The sequence below is a fragment of the Protopterus annectens genome, chromosome 2.part0, assembly GCF_019279795.1.
Source record: "Protopterus annectens isolate FY-2018-M chromosome 2.part0, PAN1.0, whole genome shotgun sequence".
In the NCBI taxonomy this organism is placed as follows: Eukaryota; Metazoa; Chordata; order Ceratodontiformes; family Protopteridae; genus Protopterus; species Protopterus annectens.
In genome coordinates, this window is record NC_056728.1 from 1896714307 (window position 1) to 1896739759 (window position 25453).

At 37.2% G+C, this 25453-nt stretch overlaps 1 protein-coding gene across 1 annotated transcript in view; it reads right to left on the bottom strand.

Moving 5' to 3' along the window:
• LINGO2 (leucine rich repeat and Ig domain containing 2) overlaps nt 1-25453 on the bottom strand; it is a 6800733-nt gene that overhangs the window by 5624263 nt on the left and 1151017 nt on the right. The window contains exon 4 of the mRNA XM_044061897.1: nt 19709-19839. The gene's annotated coding sequence lies outside the window, so the exon portion shown is untranslated. The remainder of the gene's footprint in view (nt 1-19708; nt 19840-25453) is intronic.

A 25453-nucleotide genomic window follows, 5' to 3' on the forward strand; every position in this document is an offset into this window, starting at 1 on the left:
AAATTGGGTAGGGTCCAGTGTTTGGAGGTTCTCAATGTCTCTGTTTATGAGTTCCATGATGATTCGCTCCATTGCTTTGCAGACCAGGCTAGTCAGGCTTATAGGGCAATAGTTCCCAGGTTCTGTTGTGGCACCACCTTTGTGGAGCGGGATGACTGTTGCTGTACGCCATTCTTTGGGCACATAGCCTGGGTATGGCTGAGACTAAATAGTGAATTTAGGTGCGGGTTTAGATCCTTTTGGAGCTCGTGTAAGATGCAGCCTGGGACACCATCCAGTCCCATTGATGCTGTGTTCTTAGCTTTGGAGAGGGCTATTTTTACTTGCATGTCCATGATGTCTGGGGCTCTGCATTCTTCTGGGATGGACACGAGCCCTTTTGGGGGTGGGGGGGTGAAGTTTGCACTAAACTTTTCAGCCAGGATGTTGGCAATGTCAATTGGTTCAGTGTATTTTTTGCCATTTTGCACTAGCTCAGAGCATATCTGAGAGTTGCCACCTAAGTTTTTGACAAAGCTAAAGAAGGCTTTGTGGTTATCTTTAGAGTCTTTGGCAATTTTTTTTTCGAAACTGGCCTTGGATAATTTTATGAGAGATCGTAGTTTCTTGCTAATATTGATCAATGATGCCTTTTCTTTTTGGGATTTTGCTCTATCATGTAGTAGTTTCCTCCTTCTGTTGTATAACTTATTTATGGCCGGGGACCACCAGACTGGTTTCCTCTTTTTGGAGGAGTGAGTCTTGGTTTTACTTGGGATGGCTCAATCCATGCATCCCTGTAGATACTCATAGAATGCACTTGTAAAGGATTCTGCAGTTTGGGTAGCATTATCTTTTAGCAAGGGGGCTTTGAAACTTTCCACCTTGGTCTTGAGAAGTGTGAAGTTTGCTTTTGAAAAGTTTTTTACAGTGGTTTCCTTGACTGGGGGTGGGGTCGGGCTGTGGATGTCCAATGTGATTAGTTTGTGATCTGATCTCACCAGCGAGGGGTTTACCTCCAGTGTGGAACACTGATCTCCCATGTTGGTGATGATCAGGTCCAGTATGTTGTCACCTCTAGTGGGAGCGATGACCAGCTGTTCCAGGGCGTTAGAGTTTATAAACTCTAGGAAGCGTTGGGCAAAGGAGTTTGTACTAGCGTAATTCTCCCAGTCAATGTTCAGGTAGTTGAAATCTCCCAATATCATGGTGTTTGGTAGGACATTTATATTTTCCAGTGTTCTCAGGAATGCTGAGTGGGGGTCCTGAGATAAGGTAGGTGGTCTGTAGCAGGCTACAATCTGAAAAGCAGCCTTGCCCACTGTTAGTTGCACATGGATGGTCTCCGAGGCCTCGTGTTGTGCTACTAACCTGGAGGTGTGGGTATCCTTTATCAAAATGGATACGCCCCCTCCTTTTGTATTTTGGTCCGGGTTCTGGGGCTGAAAATTATGATATGAGCTGTAGCCTGGTAGTGCTGGGCTGCTCTCTGGAGCATTGAACCAGGTTTCTGTTACTGCACAGATATCGATTTGCTCCATGTTAAGGAGTGCCTCGAGTGCATGCATTTTGAGGTTTAGACTTCTGGCATTGAGTAGCATTACCCTCAGTTTTTCGTTTCTTGTGTTTTTATGGAGGTGGGTTTGTCCTTTGAGCCTTGCCTAAAAATGGCACTATGGGGGTGACAAGAGCCTTGGCCAGTATTCGAAAGCCTAAGGGTGACAGGTGCAAGCCATCCCTAGTGAAGCAGCGTGGCTTGTCAAGCATGTCGTCCCAGGCTGACAGACACTGGATCCCCTTTGAGTGACACCAATAGCTTAGCCAATTGTTAAAACTGATCATTTTTTCCTCATACTGTAGCATCATTCTTGGTGAGGCAAGATGCTACTCAGGGTCATGGTCATACCGGCCTGGGCTACATGATGAGAGAGCTCCTCTATGTCTCTTTTCATGTAGTCCAGGGAGGTACATCTCAGGTCATTCATGCCAACATGTACAATGACAGAGTCATATTTGTACTTGTTTTGGAGTGACCTCAGTGCTTGTGTTATGTGGCGGATCCTGGCACCCGACAGGCAGCTCACAGTAAACTTCTCCTTGTTCAGTCTAGTGAGTGGGATGTCAGTGTGCCTGACTATGGAGTCACCTATTATTAGTGTATTGGGTGTGTTGTTTTGCCTTATGGGCTGTGGTTGCTTGACACACTGGCTTTGTGAAGTATGTGATATGAGGTTTTTGTTTGAGGGTGGAGGTTGCTTGGATGTCTACTTTGGAGGTGTCTGCTGCTTAGGCAGATTTTTATTTAGAGCCTCCGAATATGTTTTTGAGTATTTGTGTGTGTTGTTTGCTGGTGTATGTATAACTGTTTTGTGTGAGACTGGAAATGTGGTGCAAGTGTTTCCCTTTTCCTCCTGACTGGCTGTTCCAGCCTTGGGTTGAGAGAGTTTGGCCTCCAGTTTGGCTCTATAGTTGCATCTCTCACATACATTTGTGTTTGTTGGAAGGAGGAGAGGGTTGTCCGTGTAAATGAGGCAATTGTAACATTGCCTCAAGATTCCCAGATTCACCAGTTGGACTGGAGAGTATACCTGAAACTGCCCTTTGGACATGCCTGTATGGGTAACTGAACTGTTTACTGATTTCCCAGTATGGACGATATAGGGATCCTTGAAACTTTTGTATGGTAAAGGGGGAGATGCTGTGTTAGCGTTTATTAGTGCTTACTGAGAGCTTGGAGTAAGTGCTGGGCTGTAACAGGGAAGTTTGAGTGCTTAGTTTCAGAGTTTGACTAGTTCTAAGGGAAAAATTGAAGAGCAGACTTCGTGGAGGCTGGAAGGTGCGCAAAACCGTGCAAAACCGTGCTAATGCGGGTTTTAAGGCAGGGAGATGGAAGAGCTAGGAATTAGCCCAAAACGGCCAATAAACTACAAGTTGTTGGGCTGTGACCACTTCTCCAGGGACAGATAGGCTGCTCAAAGCTCCCCACTGTCACTGGTGAACAGAGAAACTTCCTCCTATCCAAGTAAGGATATGGGCAACACAGGAACCTATACCACAGTCCTGAATTCAGCAGAGCCTGAAAACTGGACTAGACTAGCTTAGAAAAAGTGGGAAACAAGAATATTTTTTTTTTCTTTTTTTTTTTTTCTTTTTTTGACAGGGATACAATAAATTTCAACAAAAAAAAACCCACTTTAAATGCTTCTATAAACACAAAAGCTCTAAACAGCGAATACAACTACATTGACACATAAAGGTCGATGTACAAAAAGAGCGAAATACATAATCGGTGAAAATGAAAATGCCGAACATATTTCATCAACCAACAGAGCCATGCAGGTAAGCTCAAACTAAATAAATAAAATTAAATTAACACACTTTTGCATGGGGGCAAGCAAGCCCCCCTGCACCCTAAATATACCAACTCCAAGACCGCACTACAGTGGGGGAAATAATATATTTCCTCATCTCCACGATTGCCGTGCTGGCCAAGCAAATACGTTCGACATTTTCATTTTCACCGATTACATATTTCACTGTTTTTGTACATCGAACTTTATGTGTCGATGTAGATGTATTTGCTGTTTTGAGATTTTGTGTTTATAATATAGACCTATGTATTTATAGTTATATTTATAATTTTTAGACTTTTCATTGAATTTATGTAGTGGGAGTATTTAAACATGCAAAGATCATATAATTATATTTAATTTCACCTGTAGTATTTATTTGACTCCAATTCATTGCAATAAAATAGTGCCTAAAGAATTTGCCTGTACATTTCAGTCAAATGTGATGTGATGAATCAACCACTGGTCTAATGTGTGATATGATATTTTGCAGTGTTTCTACTTCAACATGACTGTATGAACATGGAGCTGCAGTGTTTAAGTTAGAGAGGTTAGGGGGATTACTGTGCCATTCAGATATTTGTGAAATAACTTTGATGCTTGGAGGTATAGGTTTAATTGTTCTTTTTTTTTTTTTTGCATATTTTTTCTGAGTTATTTGAATAACTTGAAAACTAGAATTCATCAGATTTTTGTACATTTATGCTTTGGTTTGTTTTATACAAGTCACTATCCAGTAATGTGCTCTATTGTTACATTTGGGTGACTTAACTGTTTAACTGCTTCCATTCATCTGACTGATTTTCACATATCTCTGTTTCAGTCACTTGATACAGGTCCATATGATTTTATTTATACTTTGCTATATCGACACAATAACTGCCTGCATTGTATTAAGACACTGTCTGCTGTTCCTTGGAAGAAAGTTATATCTTTGTTGGACACTCTATAATAATCAATATTGTATCTCGGATAACCTTTCTGTTAATTCTATATTTAATAACATACAGTGTATATAACTGAAAGTCAGGCTATTGTAAATATTGTATATAGTTGTTTAAAATGATATTTAAAAATATCATGTAAATGTTATTTTAATTGAAAATAAAAAAAAAATTTTTGAGGAAAAAAAAGACATTATCTGCTTCTAGTCCCATACCCTGGTAAAATCTTTAATTAAAATTAAATAATTACAAAATAAAATAAATTGATTGAAAAAGAAGCTATTTGTGCTTCCATTGTTTTAAACCCAAAACACAACAGCTGAAAAAAGCATAAGCATGTAGGACTATATTGCTGAAAACATGTATGCTCATGCAATTTCATCTACTCAGAAAGATGGACCTATAATGGCAACCTTAAACTAAAAACAAACTCGGGGGGTTGTAACTCAAATCCATACTTGAACAGAAACAAAACTGCACTTTTGACATTATTTGTAAGAAGGAAAGCTATATGCAAATCCTGAAATGGACATTCCACCCCCACAAATATATATATATATATATATATATATATATATATATATATATATTTATATATATTCCAAGATTGCAGTAACCTAGAGAAATGTACCATTACTTAGTAGAAAACCAATGTGTTCATCCTTTACAAGACCTGAAAAAAAATAAACTTAAATACAATTAAACTATATATGGTAACATAAAATTATGAAAACAAAATAGCAAACTTAAACAAAATAAAGCAGCACTATTTTTAGGAAATAAAAAACCCTACGCAATCACTCTTTGAGGAATGTTGCTGCTGAAAGCCTTACTTACATATACCAATACTAAGATTTGAATAACGTGGTAAAATGAGTACTCAGCCAATAATAGCCTGCAAAGTCATTGGAGGGGTGGACTTATACCTCAGGTACCACATGAAATGGACATTTAAATTCAACCAAACTGAATTTAAAGATAAAAATAGAAACACTATACACAACCACTTTTTTTACATTTTTTTCTTAGCTGAATGGTTGTGACCTGGACTTAGGAGGGGGAACTACCACAAAAGTCTTCACTTTATGCCACTGTAGCCTTCAGGGCATAGAGGTTGTCTGACTCAAACTTGAGAATTTTATTTATTCCTAGGGACCAAGACATGGGTGGGTGGCACAGCAGTTGTGACCATTTGCATTTAATATTGCATATCTCAATGGGAGGGGGACTGCCTTACACATGAAATACATAGTTTCATCTAGAAATGATGCTCTGCTAACAAATGTAAACTTGGGAATGAGTGTTTACTTTTTGTAAAGCATTATACAAAGGGCACATTGGTGTGTATTTTGATTGGAACACTTGGACATAGTGTGCAGTAGAGGTTTTTAGTGTAGCACCAGTAAGTTGCTATTGTACCATACCTCTTTGCTTGCTGTCTGTAGTCAGTCATTGGCAGTTTGGGCTCAAAATCTACATATAGAACTCCTTTTGTTCCCATTTTTTCATATGGGGTAAGGGTGCCATTTCAACAGTGACAATTATCTAGTGCCAATATTCACACACCTGTTATTTAGCCCCACCAAAGCTGTTCTTCTATATGACATACACCCCAGCAGCCAATATAAAGTGTTCATTTCACCTACGGTATGTCATTGAAATGTGGGAGAAAACTGGAGCAACTGGAGAATACCCAGGAGAACACAGAGGGGGTATGCAGACTCCATACAGTGCAGAAGGCACCTCGTCTGAGAATCAGACTGGAGAACCAACTATACCACTCTTCCACTCTAGGGCTCAAAAGCATACATCAAAGTTCCAAAGTAAAATATCTGCCTGAAGTCAGACAACATCTTTATGCATTTGTTTCAGTCTTGAAGTTAAGCAATTCTGTTATTAACATACTTATGTAAAATGAAATATATATTTTCACTTTGGTTTAGAGCTCAGCTTTCTCAGACAATAATACAATCCTTATGTGACTTTTTCACAGTTTGGGCTTACTCTGTTAAAAGGAAACCAGCTTAACAAGTACGCTGCCAGAATATGTTTTTCAGAGAATATATTCAACTTGGTGAAAGCAGAAGTTTACAATCCAAAACGAAAACGTTATGATTGATGGAGCACAAGGCGTTTAGTTACCACACATAATTTGCTTTTCAAATCCAGATGGGTATATTCTTTTTTTTTTTTTTCAAATTAAAAAGATGCATGATGGGTAAATAAATAACCACTTCAGCAAATTAATTGCTTGTTATACATGCACAATTTCTCAAGAAACTAGAAACAAATATGCTGGTATTTTTTTGTGTACTAGTTTACAGAAAAGTATTTGCCAACTTGTGCAAAATTGATGCACAGGGGTTATTTATATCAGGTAGCCACACTCAAATTCTTTATTTCTGCATAAAATAAAGTCACAGATCTTTTTACTGGCATATATTCAGTCCAGTATTCTTTTTATTAGTACTTCAAATTATTTTTAAATGTTCAGGTAAGTAAAGAAAAATGTTTGTTGACCTCCCGTGGAAAAAAACATGCCTGAACCTCAGTTTCCTATATCTGGCAGTAAGCATTAAGTGAATCCAGCAACAGATCTGTATTCTGTTCATTTACCACATTTCGAGGAGATAAACTGCAACATCAAACAAAATTGCATTTCCTGTGCACTAGACATTCTTATATACTCTTATGTCAAACACTGGCATTTGGAAGCTGCAGATTGTTTTTGTAGAAAGACACTCAATTCAGAGATGCCTTTAGTAGTGGCTTCCTTTTCATTAAATGTCCAAACTCATATAACAGGAGCTTTATTCATCTTGGGTGAAAAAATGTGACATCTAAATGAAGTAACAAGTATTTGCAGCAGTTGAGGTATGAAACAGATAATTTTTCCATGGTCCATTTTCCAGCTTCATGTCCAGTGCATTTTGCTTTGCTTTCTTCATTTTAAATTAAATAGCTGGGCTTGATAAGACTAATGTCAGCTAACAGTGCTGTTATCGCATATAGCTCTGGTTTTCATGCTGATTTGTAAAAATGTCATTTCTGAACTATGTATATAAGATGACTGCTGCAGAGTGCAAAGCAGCCTGTCAGAGCAGTTCTCTGCCAGTACAAGAGCTTCTATGATATATTGCAGAATAACTGAGCATGGTACAGTTCTATGCCATGTGATGACATCAGCTGCAAATATATGCAATTTTCTGTGTGTGTGTGTGTGTGTGTGTGTGTGTGTGTGTGTGTGTGTGTATATATACACACACACACACACACACACACACACGCACGCACACACACACACACACACACACACACACACACACACACACACACACACACACACACACACACACACACACACACACACACACACACACACACACACACACACACACACACACACATATATATATATATACATATATATATATATATATACACATGCATACACATATGCACACATACACACACACACATATATATATATATATATATATATATATATATATATATATATATATATATATATATATATATATATATATATATATATATACATATATATATATATATATATATATATATATATAGGTTTGCTATCATTATGTCGACGTGCATTTGCACGGCTATGAAGTATTCGAACATCAGATGTTCGAATACTTCATATTACGGCAGGTGACATGAGATAAGGTTTGCATTGCGAATGAACTGTGCATTCGCAATTCTATCTTTCGGTCATTGGAGGGGATCGCGGTACAGTGTGGTTAGGGAAATGCATCCCTTTCCTCACTGTAGTGCGATCTCGGAGTTGGAATATTAAGTTAGGGGGTGCAGGGCAGCCCTGCATAACTGTGTGTTCGGTTAGGTAGGTAGGTGATTATGGGAAGGGTGGGCATGCTGTGTATCGCTGTAAATGTCGCAAGCGACATTTTCGACAATACACCCTTGTTTTCGAGTTTACTATTATTCGAAAATGTTCGTTTTCGATGCATAAATTCGAAAATAAAGACATTATTTATTTTTACTTTCGAATTTATGATAGTAAACCATATATATATATATATATATATATATATATATATATATATATATATATATATATATATATATATATATATATATATATATATGTATGGGTCTACTTCATATGATCGACAGTTCCTTTGATCGACATTCATTTGAGCAAGACCAAAGCACCTAAAGTTCAAACACCGAAAACCCATTTGATCGAAACTCATGACACTGACACATGAAAGTAAAAGCAGTATGCCCTTTTCCCCACTGTAGTGTGATCCTGGCATTACTATATATTTAGGGGCATGTGAGGGACACATCCCCCCCACATACTTCATACATTTCAAACATACACATAGATACTTATAACTGAAATGACTAACTCTTTGCAGAAAACAATATTTAACTAAACTATGTGGGTGGCTATGCCTCCCACACCCCCCAATGTGGAGGGCTGTGCCCCCCCTCCCCCTAACTATATATACTTACTCCAGGATCATGCTACAGTGGAAACAAGGGTATAATGCTTTTAATTTCATGTGTCAGTGTTATGAGTTTCGATCAAATGGATTTTAGATGTTTTGAACTTTAGATGTTTTGTTCTCGGTCAAATGAATGTCGATCAAATGAACTGTTGATCGTATGAAGTAGACCCACATATATATACACACACACACACACACACACACACACACACACACACACACACACACACACACACACACACAAAACAGGTTGTTAGAGTGAAACAGATGACATATATTTACATAGAGAAACAGGTGCTTAGATAGACAAACAGCCAGATAGATAGACGGATAGAAAGATAGATAGATAAAGGAAGAGACAGACATATAGGTAAATAAAGAGGTAGGTAGATAGAGACAAAGAGAGAGTGAAAGAGATGTTGATATGTAGAATGTAATGAAGTTACCAGTATTCCAGTCATGTCCTCATGTAATAAGTGCTACCCTTATAGCTGCAGTGTAACAGCCTAATTATGCCAACAAGCTCTGTTGGGCTGTATCTGCTATCTGCAGAAATACAGGCTAATATTAACTTAAAATTTACACAACCTCATGTTTTGTGAGAGGAGTCACAGCTATACTTTCCAACACTCCAAATTTTTGAAAAATGTCTAATTTTTACCTTATATTTTACTCTGCCCCCATAAAATTTGTGTTTTTCTGGAAAATCACTAAAGAATGAAATCACTAAATAATGGCAGATGTTTGAGTTTCAGGCTTCATAGCTTTCAGATAATGCACATTAAAACAACACCTGCTATTTTAGCAACTTTCTAAGCTTATAAGTGCAATATTTAGAGTCTGTACCCAGTTTTGGGCCTTTGATTACCATCCTTTTTTGCTTTGTTGATATATCTTGCACAAAGAGTTTAAGAGGTATGGTCACAGCTTACAAAGCCCTGATGACATACGAGGGAACAATACTGAATCTATTCACTCACTTTTTGATACTGGAACCTAGGCATAATGGACTGCACTGCACAATTTGTCATAATCTGCAAACTGCTGTCATATAGAGGAAAGTCACTGTAGTAATGCAGGGTGCACAGTACTGTTCTGCTCTCCAACCTCCACGTACCTCCCCAGCGTGTGGTATTTTACTTCAGGAGCATACAGACTGCTGCCACGCTCTCTACTCACTGTTTAACTTATCGCATCACCCAGGGTTCCTTACATGTGTTTGCTACATAGGTGCAGAGTGCTGCCTGGCATGTGGTATATTAGCAAGTATGACTCTTTGCAAACAGTAGGTAGTCATAACAATGTTACTTTTACCATATGAAGCAGGGCTGCATGGAGGTGCAGGCAAGAACAGCCGAGGAATCATATCCTGAAATCTTAACTGTGAGCCCCTTTCAGCACTTACACACTGTTTGGTTGAGACCAGTTCAAATCTAGTTGCTGCTTAAAAAACAATGTTAACAAGATGACGTTTTGACTCTAACCTTATTTATGCACATTTCCTCATGTGTGTGTGCTGACTTTTGTCTGATTGTATTCACATTTTACAGTGGTCACAACTAAAAATTCTTCCTCCCTGAGTTCTTGCAGTAGAATTTGATTTCATTTCTGCACAGATTGCAATGCGTCTCACAGCTAATGCTATTATTTGTCCTTTGACAACTCCCAAGATTATCAGCTCCGTACCTCAATGCACAGGTCAGTATCTCCAACTTCCCATCACCTCGTCAGATGCCATTTATATATCCATTCCAATAGCACACATTGTCACATCTTACTTGTGTTCCTATGAGCACTCACAACAAGACTCACCCCAGTTTCATTACCGTTACACTATGGCCCACTGCCCCCCTTAACTTCTGTGATTACTTTTCCTTACAAGTGCCATCCTATGCTTGCTTCCACCATTTCCTTATTAACCACTGCTGTTAACTAAAATTATTTATCTTGGTCTAATGTGCTCTTTCATTCCTTTTAATACAATATAATGTATATAAACTGTATATACGAAGCCTTCAAGAATGTAAAAGTGCACTAATGTAATGTCTATTATATACATATGTATGTTTATATGTGTTCACCAAGATCAAAAACGTGAAAAGACATGATTACTGTCCATTATAAAGCACCTATTAAATTAGATGAAAAATGCATATAGCCAGAACCTTTTCCACAGGATGGTTGATGAAAAGAGGCTTTGCCAATCAGCCTTGCCTGGTATATAAATTCTTTATTGTTTATTCATGTGATAACTACTTTGTTTCAATATGGGACACTTGCTAAATATTATCAAGAAAAGTAAAATACAAAATTTAGTTTATGTAAAGCTACTAACCAAGAAACACATAGATGAAAGAAGGAAAAGAAAAAAAGTACTAAATAAAAATGCACACTACTAATATTTCATATGTTAAAGTGACTCATTTTGTATTATTGGAAAGCATTAAAGTTTTATTTCATATTTATCAAAGGTAATGCCTTACCTTGAAATCTGCCAAGATGTATGCAAAAAGATCCAAAAGACGGTTTCACACCTTCAAACTCAGTATCCTGCAAACTACAGAATCTGAGGATGCACACACATATCATTCATCTCCTCAACAGAAGATGATGTAAGACACTATAAAAACAGAAAATGTGGTAACTGAAACTATTGGATGGATCAAAGCCACGCATTCCTTCTTGTCAAGGACAGAACCCTGTAGACTTTTCAATATCTAACCCAAACACTCAGTCCTGAAAGATTTAACAAAGAAATACTCAACTTCAAGAAGTATTAACTTCTGTAAAATGGGCACACAATCAGGTAAAAAAATCAAAAAATTAAGAAAGTGAAAAAAAGAAAATGTCAGAAATATCATACCCTGTTAAGTATTAATAAGGACATTAGCATAATGCTATATGTGTGAGTTAGTAAAGACTGCAGAAACACATAAAAGTTAATTGTCTATACTCAACAGATTGTGAACTCTTAATTAGAAAGCTGATGAAAATGTGCAAAGGATATCATTAAACTAATGATTAATTAGTAATTATCATGCACAGTATATCAATTTATGTTCAGGCAAAAGAAAACATCTTATTAACATTACTGTTTATTTTTTTAGTTGGAATAATTGAAGTTTTAGATATTTTAATAAAATAACTTTTTCCAAGTATTGGTATCCGAGTGCTATTTAAGTCATGAATAAGCCCATTTCAGCTGGACCTAGTTCAGTTGGAACCCTGGGCAGCTGCCAACCAAACACATCAACTAGAGCTGAGGAAAATAAAAGGCTAAACAAAGCAATTCATTTATGCATAAATTTTCTGAAACAAATTGTAATAACCATAGAAAATTACAGACCCGGCTCCTTCATGCATTTCTTTTCCTAAAACATGTCCAGTTACATGCACACACACACACACACACACACACACACACACACACACACACACACACACACACACACACACACACACACACACACGCGCGCACACGCTCAATCCAGGCAGACGTCAGTAAAACCAACTGCTACAGTGACTTGCAGGAAAGAACAGGCACCTCTTCAATAACCTTAATGGTGCCACATAATAACTTGCAATGATGGCAGCCATACTCTTCACTCTGCCATGACAACAGCTTTTGCAAAACCTGTAAACTCCACTTTATAACACAGGTTGCTATTTTTCATTACTTCTTCACAAATATTTAAAAAAAAATGTTATTTGAAAACTGAAAGTGTCAGTTTTGCTGCAAATGACATATGTCTTAATATTTCTGTTTGTTAAGTTTGTTTAAGCATTTTATCAAAGGTCAGCATTCTTTCTTCGATTCTGACATATTCGCAGTGTAAAGATCTCATTATTGTTTTGTCTGTTTTTTCTCCACCTGTCATTATCCTGTTAGCCATTCCAGTGTTGCCACTGATTGCTGGGTGTACTGGCTATTTCAATTTACTCCTCACACTAGTACCAACTTTTTTTTCTATGGCCATTGTGGGACCTAAAGTCATCCTTTCAGGTCATGTTCTTCATCTTTCAGTCAAGGTGGTGGGGGGGGCTATTTTATGCTTTACACAAGTTTCACAGCAAATGTGTACCTGACATACATCCAAAGGTCATGCAATGGAAAGACAGTACTAAATCACTCCACATATATATATATATATATATATATAGATAGATATTATAAACATCTGAAATGTATCTAACAGCTTTTGGTTTGTTTCACCCCAAGGACATTTCACTATGTGTATTAGAAAATAAATATTGTCATTTTCTAGTTCATTTCACCTTCCTTCCCCAACAGTTTGAGTAACTGAGATATTGGACTAGGAAGATAATTACGTTATGTGGAAGCTATTCGGTGCTACAAAGGAACTCTGTTTTTAAATTTTCGGGACATGTTGCTGACCATCATATTAAATACAAAGAACAATTGGCCTTAAGACTATTTGGCAAGTGTACATGTCTGTTAGACGTTATGACTACCAGCTGCCACATTCAAATAAGCCTTACAATGAACAGCTGCTGAGCAAAGTTGTAGTCACTGGACTTGCCGAATTTTACTCATCATGGTCTCTGCCTTTGCCTTCTAGTGCACTTTGACCAGTACTATTTCAGACCGGGCCTACACTATTTTTGGCACACAGGAACATGGACACACACAAACACACATGTCCTCACATACATACAGTGTTTCACAGATAGTGTTAGGGATACCTTTACAGTCTGTGTATCCCACTCTTCTCTTTACTTTAAGCCAGTTTGAGTACTACATCACACCAAGTGTGCAATTGCTGTCTACTCTAAAAATGGATTGAACTTAATGTTATTGTTTTGCAACTGATGTAATAATCACTCTTCTAAAGGTAGATGAAACAATTTATCTAACAATATTGACCCAATACCACCATGAACTACTAAATTAACCTCATTTGGGCTTTCGGAATTGAATGTCAAAAATGATTAGAAATTAGGCATCAGAGCTTGAAACAATAGTAAATGTTCAAATGGGTATATTGATGCATAAATAATAATAACATTGCATATTTAAAAAGTTAGACTGCAGCAGAAAAAAATTAATTAATGGTAAAAAAAGTTGATTCCAATTATACACTATTCCACACCCTGCAGGATGATTGGACAAACCATTCAGTGTTACCCATTGTAAGTCATGCGATACATTCACGTTCCCTGCTCTGCTAGCAGAAAAGTTTAAATGTAAAAAAATAAACTATTTGGCAGTGAACTGCTCTATAAATTGACCATTCCCAATAGGACAATGTATGTTTGGCAGCTCTGAAAAGCTGGGCAGTTCTTATTTCTGCAAACTAGAAAAAAAACTCAGCTCATGCAGCTGTAACTATTAAAAGAAATAGTTACAGCACCCATGTCCTCTTGTAGATAACCAGAGAAAACATTGTACAATAAAGAAAAAGGTGTTTTTCCACCTGTCAGTAAGCACGAAACTCTAATGTCTCACATTATTGACATACTGTAATCACTTATGATTTAGCAGGAAATCAAAACTTTTTTAAGTGGTAAAATACAGTCAAAAATCAGAAACAGTGAGGATCTGGGGGGATCCACTCTCTAGTATTCCTGTGATATCTAGCTCTTGGAGACAGGCGCATAAATTATAATTCTAAAGAAAAAAGATGGCAGACACAACACCTACAGGCTTATAGCATGCTTACTTTATATCTTGGATGTCACTGACTACCAAAAGCTGACAGAATAACACTGAAGTGCTTTTATTTATTATGACATTATTTAAGAAATGCAAGCCATTTTTTCTTAAACAATGCAATTGTATAATAGCAATAATCCATGGCTGAGTATGGGTAATGCAAGATTCACACTTAGTTGATTTTGTTTAATCACTCAGGCAAACCATGCCAACAGTGGGTAATCCTGAGTTACTTACACCAAGTTGTGGATTACTGATTAACTAAATTATCCTACTTTTGCTACTAACAAGATGTTACTGTATTCAAAATAGTCAGATTTTCAGTAATTATTCAGTAATTTCAATTGCCCCTATGCAAAATACACAAATCTGAGTGTGCTGACTCTGGCAAAGCAGACACTATTCTCTGATCCTTTGTTCTACGTGTGTTTGACATTTGGAAAGTGCATAGTCCAAATAAGGAGGAAAGTAAAGCAGTTCTTGTTCAACATTTACAGTTGGTTAGAAGCTTTGTTTTTTTTAAACCAGTCTTTCTTTTACTTTTAACAAATCTGCTTCAAACACTAAGAGCTCAGTTCCATATAAGACAACTCATTTCTAGATAGGTTTTACTTTAATTGGTAATGCTGTACTTTTGATTTGCCAGTGGGTCCCTATGTCTAAATGGTACTCCCACAATGAGGTATACCCTGGCATAGAAGATAACATGTCACCAATGTTTGCAGCATTTTCCAGATTTCCTGGACTTTAGAAGGAGATTTCTGCTGTGACAAGACTACCACATCTACCACTGATTGTTTTTCAAAGGGAAGGTCTGTCATAAGATGCCTCTCTTCTTTCTCCAGTACCACGTTGAAGATAGTGCTTACCTGTGACTCCCTGCGATGTTAAGTCTTGAGCATGTTTGCATGGCTGAAATTCTTTTTCTGTAAGGCCTTAATATTCAGATGGCATAAACAATTCACACAGTATTGCTTTATAATTACCAGTCAGAACCGTAGACTGTCTGCACATTTTCTCTCTTTCTTTCTTTCTGTTAGCGAAATTATGGCCTGTATAGCATGCCAACTCTATTCAACATTCATATATTCTAGGCTAATATCTTATTCTCTTAGGACTCCCTGCCTTTTTCACAAAAGATCTCTTTTTTCTTGACAAGAGCATTTTTTGCAAATTTACATTTTCTTTGTCCCAAAAAATATTTCTCACAAAGACTGCTTGTTTATACAGAGTTACAAATTGTAAGTTATGAATTCTTGTTTTCATTTCATGGATATATTATTCTCCCTGTGCATTTCTTTTATTGTGATTTATCATCATATTTTGTGGAGTTATTATCTTGTCTGCTAAATGAACCCTGACTCTAGTTTTATATGCAATGATACCCACACACAAATATGAATACGCACTCACATGTACACATGAGCAAACACTCCCACACCACACCCCAAACACATAGCATGTAAATGTCTAGCTATCTATGCGGGGTAGCAATTATACTAAGCAAGTGAGCTCAACAATTTCTTTCCACACTGGCATTTTTCATCTGTCTTTTTCAGCCAATAAGAAAGAAGTTATGTACTTTTCTTTATAGGCTCAAGTGGATATTTCTGCACTCAGTCTAATAGCAGTAACTTAGCATCTCCTTATGAATGCTTGCTATAAACCCAAAAGCTTGAGTTAGTCCAAACAAACTATTACAGTACCTTTGGGTTACAGTGTAATCAGGCCTCCTCCTCCCTGTAAACTCAAGTACATAATTAACATTTTTTACTTTCCTCACAACAGTGGAAGGTCCTTTCTGTGTTGACTTACTCTACTAAACAGAAATAAGCAACATTGCATTTTGCTCTAGAGACATAAATTAGTTCATCTAGCACTACTGTTCCCTAATGTAGCACCTCTTAATTCTAAGTTAAGATTTTTTTCCCCTTATCACTTAAGAATTAAGCCTGATCCATTGGTCTGTTTCTGAGCCTTTCAAGTGTAAAAAAAGGTCTTGCTTCAAAAAAAAAAAACTCTACTTTTAAGAACTGTAGTAAACCACTCACTACATTTGTAGCCAGTGACGTGGCACAACCTGTACCACACATGAAGGGCTGAACTGCTTTATTACTGACCATAAAAGAAGGAAAGTATTCTTGTCATTCACTTCTGTATGTCGGTATGTAAATGAATGCCAATATTGCACTACCAATCAACCACTAGGGGATATTTTTAATTAGTTCAATCAGTCATGCTTCTATTCTAACTATTTACATTGCCTGATCTTATAAGTAACTATAGTATAAGGGCAGTATATCAGATTTTTTCTTGCAAAAATTAAAACTGCATACATTAATTTGATTAAGGTATCTTGAAGTATATATACTGATGTCTGTGTGTACACTTATATAGGTCCATAGGTTCATACATTAGTACTAGGCTAACTGCCCTTGTGAGTCATTTTAAGCCTAGCTAATTATCCCTTGTGAGACTCAAACCCTCCACCTTGTGTTTGTAATGCAACCACCTTAACCATATAAGCACTGTGTGACTGTTGTTTTCATATTATTCTGAGTTAGCTGCTGTCTGTATACATATCTGTAAAAGATGGATAGATATAGATATATAGATATAAAGGTTCATAGGTTCGTAGGTGTGTACTAGGCTAATGACCTTGGAGCCTTTACAAGCCTAGCCCATAGGATTACCCTGACATTGTGCCACCTGATCTTAGTTCCCAGTGCCTCTGTCATGTAAAACCACTGGAGTGATCCTTGGGGTGAATTTTCTATTTCCCATCCACTCATCAAGATTTCTCTTGAAGAGGGCCAGTGAGGCGCTCTGCTTGACATGTATGGAAAGTCTATTCTATAGCATGGGCAGTCTCTAGGTTATGAACCTATCCCTCCAGCATGTTCTGTTGATTGTGATAATGAGCTTGAGGTCTCTGGAGTGTGTGGTGTGGTGGGATTGGGATTTCTTTAGATGTAGCATTTCTAACACAGCTGGGTCAGACATGGCTTTGTAAGTCAAGCAGAGATTGCCTCTAAATAGGCGATATCAGACAGAGAATAGTTGGAGTTTTTTAAGTCTGTCCATATAGAACAAATGTTTAAGGCCTAGGATTCTCTTTGTGAGGTACTTTTATGGCCTCTCCATTTGTTGCAGGTGTCTAGTGAGGTACATGCCAAATGAGTCATTGCACTCGATAACTGGCCTAATAAGGGAAGAGTAGAGGGAAACAAAGACCTCTTTCTTCCTGGAAGCAAAACCCTTAGTAATGAGATGTGCAACATAGAAGGACTTTTTGACCACAGTGGCAATGTGGTGGTCAAAAGAGAGGTTGCTGTCAACCTGTGTTCCCAGATCTCTTATAATGCCTTTTGTGTTCAGTAGACTACTATCGATGTGGTAATTTATGGGAAGTGGGTTTTTCCCAAAGGGGATGACAACACACTTTTTGGCATTGAGCTTAAGGTCATGGTTCTGACACCAGTCGTTGGTCTCAGTGAGGCCTTTCTGTAGGATGTTAACATCACTTGGAGAGTTAATAATAACTCCCACCCTGAAATCGTCTGTGAACTTTGTCAGCCAGAGTCACTTTGTGTTGGACTGGACTTCAGAGAAGTAGATACCAAACAGGAAAGGACCCAGGACCAAACCTTGTGGCACCCCACTCGTGACTAGTAGGCAGTCTGACTTGGAGTCAGCTACTTTCACACTCTGGGTTCTACCTGTGAGACAGTTTGCAACCCACTTAGTGATATAGAGGTTGATGCCTAGCTTAGTGAGTTGTTCTATGATTCCTGAGTGGGGAATGGTATCAAAGGCCTTGGCCAGATCAAGGTAGGCTGTATGAACCACCTTGCCTTCATCCACAGCTCTGATGACTGATTCAAAGAAGTTGACCAAGTTGAGCAGGCATGATCTGCCCTTCACAAAACCAAACTGTGTGGGATCCAGAGTTTGGAGATTCCCTATATCCTTGTTTATTAGGACTGCGATGATGCATTCCATAGCTTAGCATATCAGACTCATCAGGCTAATGGGGTGATAGCTCCCAGGGTCTGTAGTCGCTCCTGCTTTGTGGAGAGGGATGACTGTAGCAGTGTGCCATTCGGTATGGACAAAGCCTGAGGTGAGTATGTGATTGAACAGGCCACACAGGTGAGGTGCCAGCTCACAGCCAGGGATATTGTCAGGTCCCATAGAAGCTGTATTATTGGTCTTGGACAGTGTTGTTTTAACCTGTGCAGCAGTAATACTGGATACCTGGCAATCTACTGGTATTGTGACTGATCCTTTGTCGGGGGGGGGGTAAAGTTGGCACTGAATCTGTTGGCCAGTATATTGGCAATATCTGTTGGCTCAGTATAGGAGGTACCATTATGCAGTAACTCAGAGCAAATCTGGGTATTGCCGTGGAGATTCTTTGCATAACTATAGAAGGCCTTGAGTTGTCTTTACTATCTGCTGCAATTCTGTTTTCATAGATAGGTTTATAGGATTTCATGAGGGATCTCAACTTTTTGTTGAGGCTGATAAGGAGGTTTTTCCAGTCTTGGGACTTCACCTTATACCACATCAGTTTCCTCCTTCTGTTGTAGAGTTTGTTTATGGCAGGGTACCACCAGATTGGCTTCCTTTTTTTGGAGGAGAGCATCTTGGTTCTACTGGGTATGGCAAAAGCCATACATTTGTGTATGTGTCCGTACAGTGCACTGGTGTATGATTCGGCAATCATGCAACTATTCTCCATTTGCATGGGTGCTGTTAAGCTAGCAACCTCTGTTTTTAGGAGCCCAAAGTTAGCTTTGGAGAAGTTTTTCATGGTGGTTACCTTTGCGGGGGGGGGGGTGGATTTCCAAGGTGATTAGTTTGTGGTCGGATCTAACCAGGGAGGAGTTGACTATTGGTGTGTATATATATATATATTGCTGCTATCTATGTGTGCAAGCACTATTTATCTCATGGTACTTTTGATATGTCTGGGAAAACTAGAGCATCTGCAAAAGCTAACTACTAACAACCAAGCAGTATTCAACAACACTGCTAACTACTGTACCACTTCCTGTCCAACAAATGTCACATTGAAAGAATCCATTATACTCTTTGTTTTTCCATGACTCATATTTAACAGCTCTATGAAAACGCTAAAGTACACAAAAAAATCAGATCCAGCTAGTCATTTCTATTATAAACATAGCAGCATTGCTTTTAGGCAAGACCATAGTCATCTTCCAGAAAACAGAGTATTAGCCAATTTTTACATACTCGCCATCAGTATCTTGTCAGAAGTATTGCCATCACTGATGATGCCAAAAGAATATTCCAGGATTTGAAAGAAGCTCATGAGATTCAGATGACAATTCCCATCTTTGAAACTGATCCTGATAGATTTGCTTCTGAAAAAGGAAATGGAGTTAAAATGTGAGTTAATAAATCACTACAAAAAGAAAAAAAAAAACATTAAGTTACATATCCTTTCTTCTCTTTTAACTTCTGAACTTCATGAATTACACATATGTATTCACTTAAGATAAGCATACTACTGAAAACGGTTGTGAATATAGGATTATATATATATATATATATATATGTGTGTGTGTGTGTGTGTGTGTGTGTGTAAATATATATATATATATATATATATATATATATATATATATATATATATATATATATATACCATTTACCAAACACGGTGCGTGGTGGAAAATGTTCGGAACTACAAAAATAATCTACACAATGGCAAATCCAGCATTATAACACAAACGGTATCAAGGAAAAATGCCTGAGAGTCCAGGAAAGTAGCGTACATGAACTTTAATGGCTGACAAGCCAAGCCACTTTACAAGCAAACCAGGTTTTGCCTCAGCGTCATCTGTGCATGTAATGGAAGGTGCTCCCCCCTTATTTATACACAACTATTTAAAGGAACAGTCTGCCCCCAATCATGAGTACAAATTGACCAAATGAAATGAATTTGTTAATCAACATTTTTTGCATTATGCACCATAAAGAAAACAACTTTATCTATCTCCATATATACATGTAATCTAAATGTGCATAATCCTTTATAAACAATAGAGTCTTAACAAGATTACCAGTGATCATTCAACCGACATTTAATTAGGGCTCCCATATTGACTATCCATTGCTGTTCTTTTTTCATAAGAATTTTATGCTTGTGGACTATTGACAAATTATCGCCTACCACCTTCTCAATACCCAAAAAAAAAACAAAATGTGATTTTGGATGTACCAACATATGCTTAAATAATGCAATTCTGTTCCGTCGACAATTTATGTCACTAATGTGTAAAGCTATACACTGTTTAAAACTAAGGGATGTGTTCCCTATATAAAAGAAGACACATTGGCATACAGCCATGTATATTACCCATTCAGTTACACATGTGAGGGTCTAAGAATTTATGTGGAACCATAAATAAATGGCGTCAGATACAACAGATGGCATGTACGATGTTTATTAAGCTATTAATAGAATATTCTGAACAACAACAGCATCTTTGCTGTATACGTTGAATTAATGTTATGAATGTTATGAAAAAAAACATTAGTCATGCATCTGAAACTAGTTAGTCTGATAAGTATGCCAATTATGTGAAAGAAATAAACAACTGTGAAAAGGAGTTACACGAGAGAAAGACCAAAAAATATCAAAGGGATCTTAATGACTACAAAAATCAAATTACCTATTCTTGGAAAAAGGTAAAAAGAACTGTTAGGTTTTCTGACAGTCAAAAGAGTGGTAATAGACCAAAAAGAAAAAGAGCTAGATCCATATTAAGAAAGAACAATGATTTCTCCAGTAATTCTGAGTTATCATCACACATTTTGTTTTTTTGGGTATTTAGAAGGTGGTAGGCGATAATTTGTCAATAGTACACAAACATAAAATTCTTATGAAAAATGAACGGCAATGGATAGTCAATTTGGGAGCCCTATTTAAACCTCGGTTGAATGATCATTGGTAATCTTGTTAAGACTCTATTGTTTATATAGAATTATGCATATTTAGATTACATGTATATATGGAGATAGATAAAGTTTATTTCTTTATTATGCATAATGTAAGAGATGTTGATTAACAAATTCATATAATATGGTGTTGATGTACTCATGATTGGGGGCAGACTGTTGCTTTAAATAGTTGTATATAACTAAGGGGGAGGACACACACTCACACACATGCGTGCACTCACACACACACACACACACACACACACACACACACACACACACACACACACACACACAAACACACAAATATGTATATGCATATATAATATATTCTGTGTCTTGTAGGTCTGAAATCGCATGTATCTTAGATTTGTTATAATATACTGGAGAAGAAATAAGGGGATTGTTTCTTAATTTAAGCAACTACTGTTGTTGCTAACCACATAGTGTAGGCATCGGGTAAGCATAATAAAAATGGAAATTCTTCTTGCAGAGTTAAGCCAGTGCTGTGATAAATATGCACTCATAGGTTGCAGTCTAATAAAATTCACTGCTCCATCACTGGAAAAGATAAATCAGCATCGACTGGCATGTAACAAAGTCTACAATCTCAAAGTGATGTTCCCTTTCCAGTGCAAAATAAAGCAGCATTACAATATGATCCACTTCAAGCAAGTACAGTGCCACATGTGACATGGTTTCTGATAGTTTAATTTCTCCATATCTTTTGGGTTTCTAATACTGTGATGGGAATGGACCCCATTCCTAAGTCAAAGTGCAATTAAAGTTCATGAAGTTAGTATTGTTCTAATCTTTGATGTCAGCCAAAAGTTCTCCTCACAGCATCTGCAATGTGCCCAGTATTGACTTCCTCTGTAATTAATATGGAGTTACATGTATCGATAACATATCTAAGTATGACTGTCATTTTTTTTTTTTTTTTTTTTTATGCGACCCATTGCACCTACTGCTATTGCAAATCTCTGGGTATCCTTCTTCCACATTGCCCTTGTTTCTGCCTGTAAATCCTAGTATTTTATGACTTTGTGTGTCTCTCTCTCTCTCTATGTAAGACACTGTAGTCACTGGGTGTAGCAATTTCAATTATCAATGCTACATTTTTTTTTGATTGACTACTATATCTGTTTTTCTTGCATGTATTTTTTTGAACTGTTAGTAATGGATGATTCCATGTAATATAAATTTCATCATTTTCTATAATGCTTTGTGGCTCATGTTTCCAATGTTTCTCACTTATGTCAATATTATAATGTTTGCACAATCCCCACTGCAACAGTTTTACCATATTATTATCCCTTTCAGTATGCAGTCCTTCTGCCATAAGTATATCACACCCAGCAACAAGATATGCAACTGTTTCCAATTCTGTTTTACAAAACCTGAATTTGTCTGTTTCTCCCACATGTTAAATGGACTTTGTACACCAATGTGTACAAAGTTCATAGTCTTTTGCCACCGATATTAACCTTTTGCCTTTTGGTTTAATTTCATTTCCCCTTAACCATTACTGCTTTTGGCTGGATCGATATGAGGTTGTTCCAGGAGTTTTCTGTACTTGCAACTATATTTATACATTTTCAGCATTACTTGCCTTCTCATCTGATCCTTCACTTTATAATGATTCTTTTGGTTTTTGGCACATTCATTTGCTGCCTGAATTGTATTGATATTGATTCCTGGTTTGGTTTCCATTCTCACTTGATACCAATATGCTTCTTCTAAACTAAGCAGGGAAGTCATATTAGACTTCTTCTCCTCATGTTTTAAAACCTTCACTATGTTTTGATCTTATGAGGTCTGCCGATAGGTATGCAGTCCTATGACTGCGGATCTATACATGTAATCATTTTCGAGGAGACCCATACCTCCTTCAGAATGGGGAATATATAACCTTGGTATGGAATGATTTTTATAAACCATTTGATGAGGATGAAGTATCCTTCTTGTTTTCCTGTCTAATCAGGCCAACACCTTTTGGAGCCAATAAGTTGATCCAAAACTGTAAGTTAGGACAGGAAGAACAAACTGGTTTAGAGGTTTGACTTTGTTCCTAGATGCCATTGCTGTTTTCAATATTAATTTATATCTTCCAAAATATTCCTTACTAAGTTTTAGTTGCATTTGTTCATGTTTTCTTGTTGATCCTTCATCAGTTCTCAAATATTCATACACTCCCTCTTGCTCAAGTTTTTATATCACATTTATTTCGCAGGTTGATGTTTTTTTGATGCTGTAGCTTTCCTGCTTTAAAGATTGCCATTGCACATTCTTATATCACTTGAAAAAGTTTTATCCACTTACAGTTGATCTTTCAGTTCCACTTCTAATGAAATATACAATTTTAAGTCATCCACAAAAAAGAAAATAAGAAATCTTTACACTTTGTTGTTTTTTGTGAGCCAAATTGTAGCCATGAACTAATCTGCTAAGTAGACAGCTTAGTGGGTTAAGTGTAAGGCAAAATAGCAGTGGTGACAAAGATTGACCCTGGAATATCATCCTTTTAATTTTTTCGATGCAATAATAATTTGTCCTTTACCATGGCTTAACTGCAGAGTGGTTTGCCACTGTTTCATGGTCGCTTTAATGTAATCTATCAGTGTAGAGTGTAGAGTGTATCTTATACATTTTTAAGCACTCTTTTATCCATAAATGTGGAATACTGTCAAATACTTTTTTTTTGTAGTCTATCCATACCATGCTTAGATTCTTCCCCTTTTTACAGTTCTCTATTAGGACTTTTTTTTACCAACAAATGATACTTTGTTCCAGTGGCAGCTGGTGACTTCAAATTAAAGGGGGGCTGCAAGAGACAGCTGAATGGGTGGGGCCAATGGCAAGGGATGTGACCAACTAGAAAGGGGTGGAGCTATGCTCAAAACCACAACAACTGGAACTTTAATTAAATACGCTGCCCTGGGTGCCAAACCATCATTATGAGAGTCCAATCAAGACAAAATGAAGTGTAGAAGAAAAAAATATTTCAATGCATTGGCTACATGACAACTTACTTAATATCTAGATGGAAACACAAAGGTTGTGAGGCATGAAAAAATAAATTGCTTTTAAATACATTACTGGAATGCCAGTCAAAATCAAGTATATAAAAAAAAACAAGCAGCACTCAGCTCAAACCACTTCTCCTTGTACTGCAGTTCTAATTATAATTTATATTCAGCTTTATACAATTACCAAGTAACATGCTGAAAGTAGCAATCTCTGTGATACCCCCACTTGTAAAAAATGTTTCTTATCCAAAAAAGGCCTGCTGCCTGACAGCAACTATCTACTTGCTTCATGGAGAACACATGATCAAAGTAAAAAATGAACAGTGAACAAGAAACAAGCTCAAGATAAATTGCTTAAAGGATTACTGCACAAGTTATGGACCACACATGATAGATTGGCATTCTGTTTAGTTTACGGTTACGGGTAAAGCCTGCAAAGATAACTGCAAGTCTCCAACAAATGTAATCAGCTTCTGAAAATACTGTAATCCTGTCCTTTATTACAAATACTGTCATATGCATTTCAATACCCAAGGCTTATATGTTATCTAGTTATGTAAATATTCTCTGCATGGCAACAATGAAAAGGCTTTCAATGTTGGTAATTCTTTAACAGTATGCTTATTAAAGCTTACTTGCATCTTACAATCTCTGACAAGCTTACCTGATGGTCATTAAAGCATTGCTACTTTAATACAGAGTAACAGGACACTGCAACAGCATGCATTTTCTGAATAATAAGAAGCATAAATCAACAGTATAAAAATAGGACAGAAAACCAGAACATTCTGCAAAATCAAGGACTGATGAAAAGCCACGGTCATACTTGTGGTCTACCTTGGATGGGGGAATACTCTGCACACTTATGCTGCATAACTGCTCCTTGCCTTGCTTGGAGACACACAGAGCCACTACAATGGGGAGTGGGGTGCAACAAGTAGGTCACAGTTTGAAATGTCTCTGGCTGATGGTGATGGCTCTGACACTCATACCTCTTAACCTC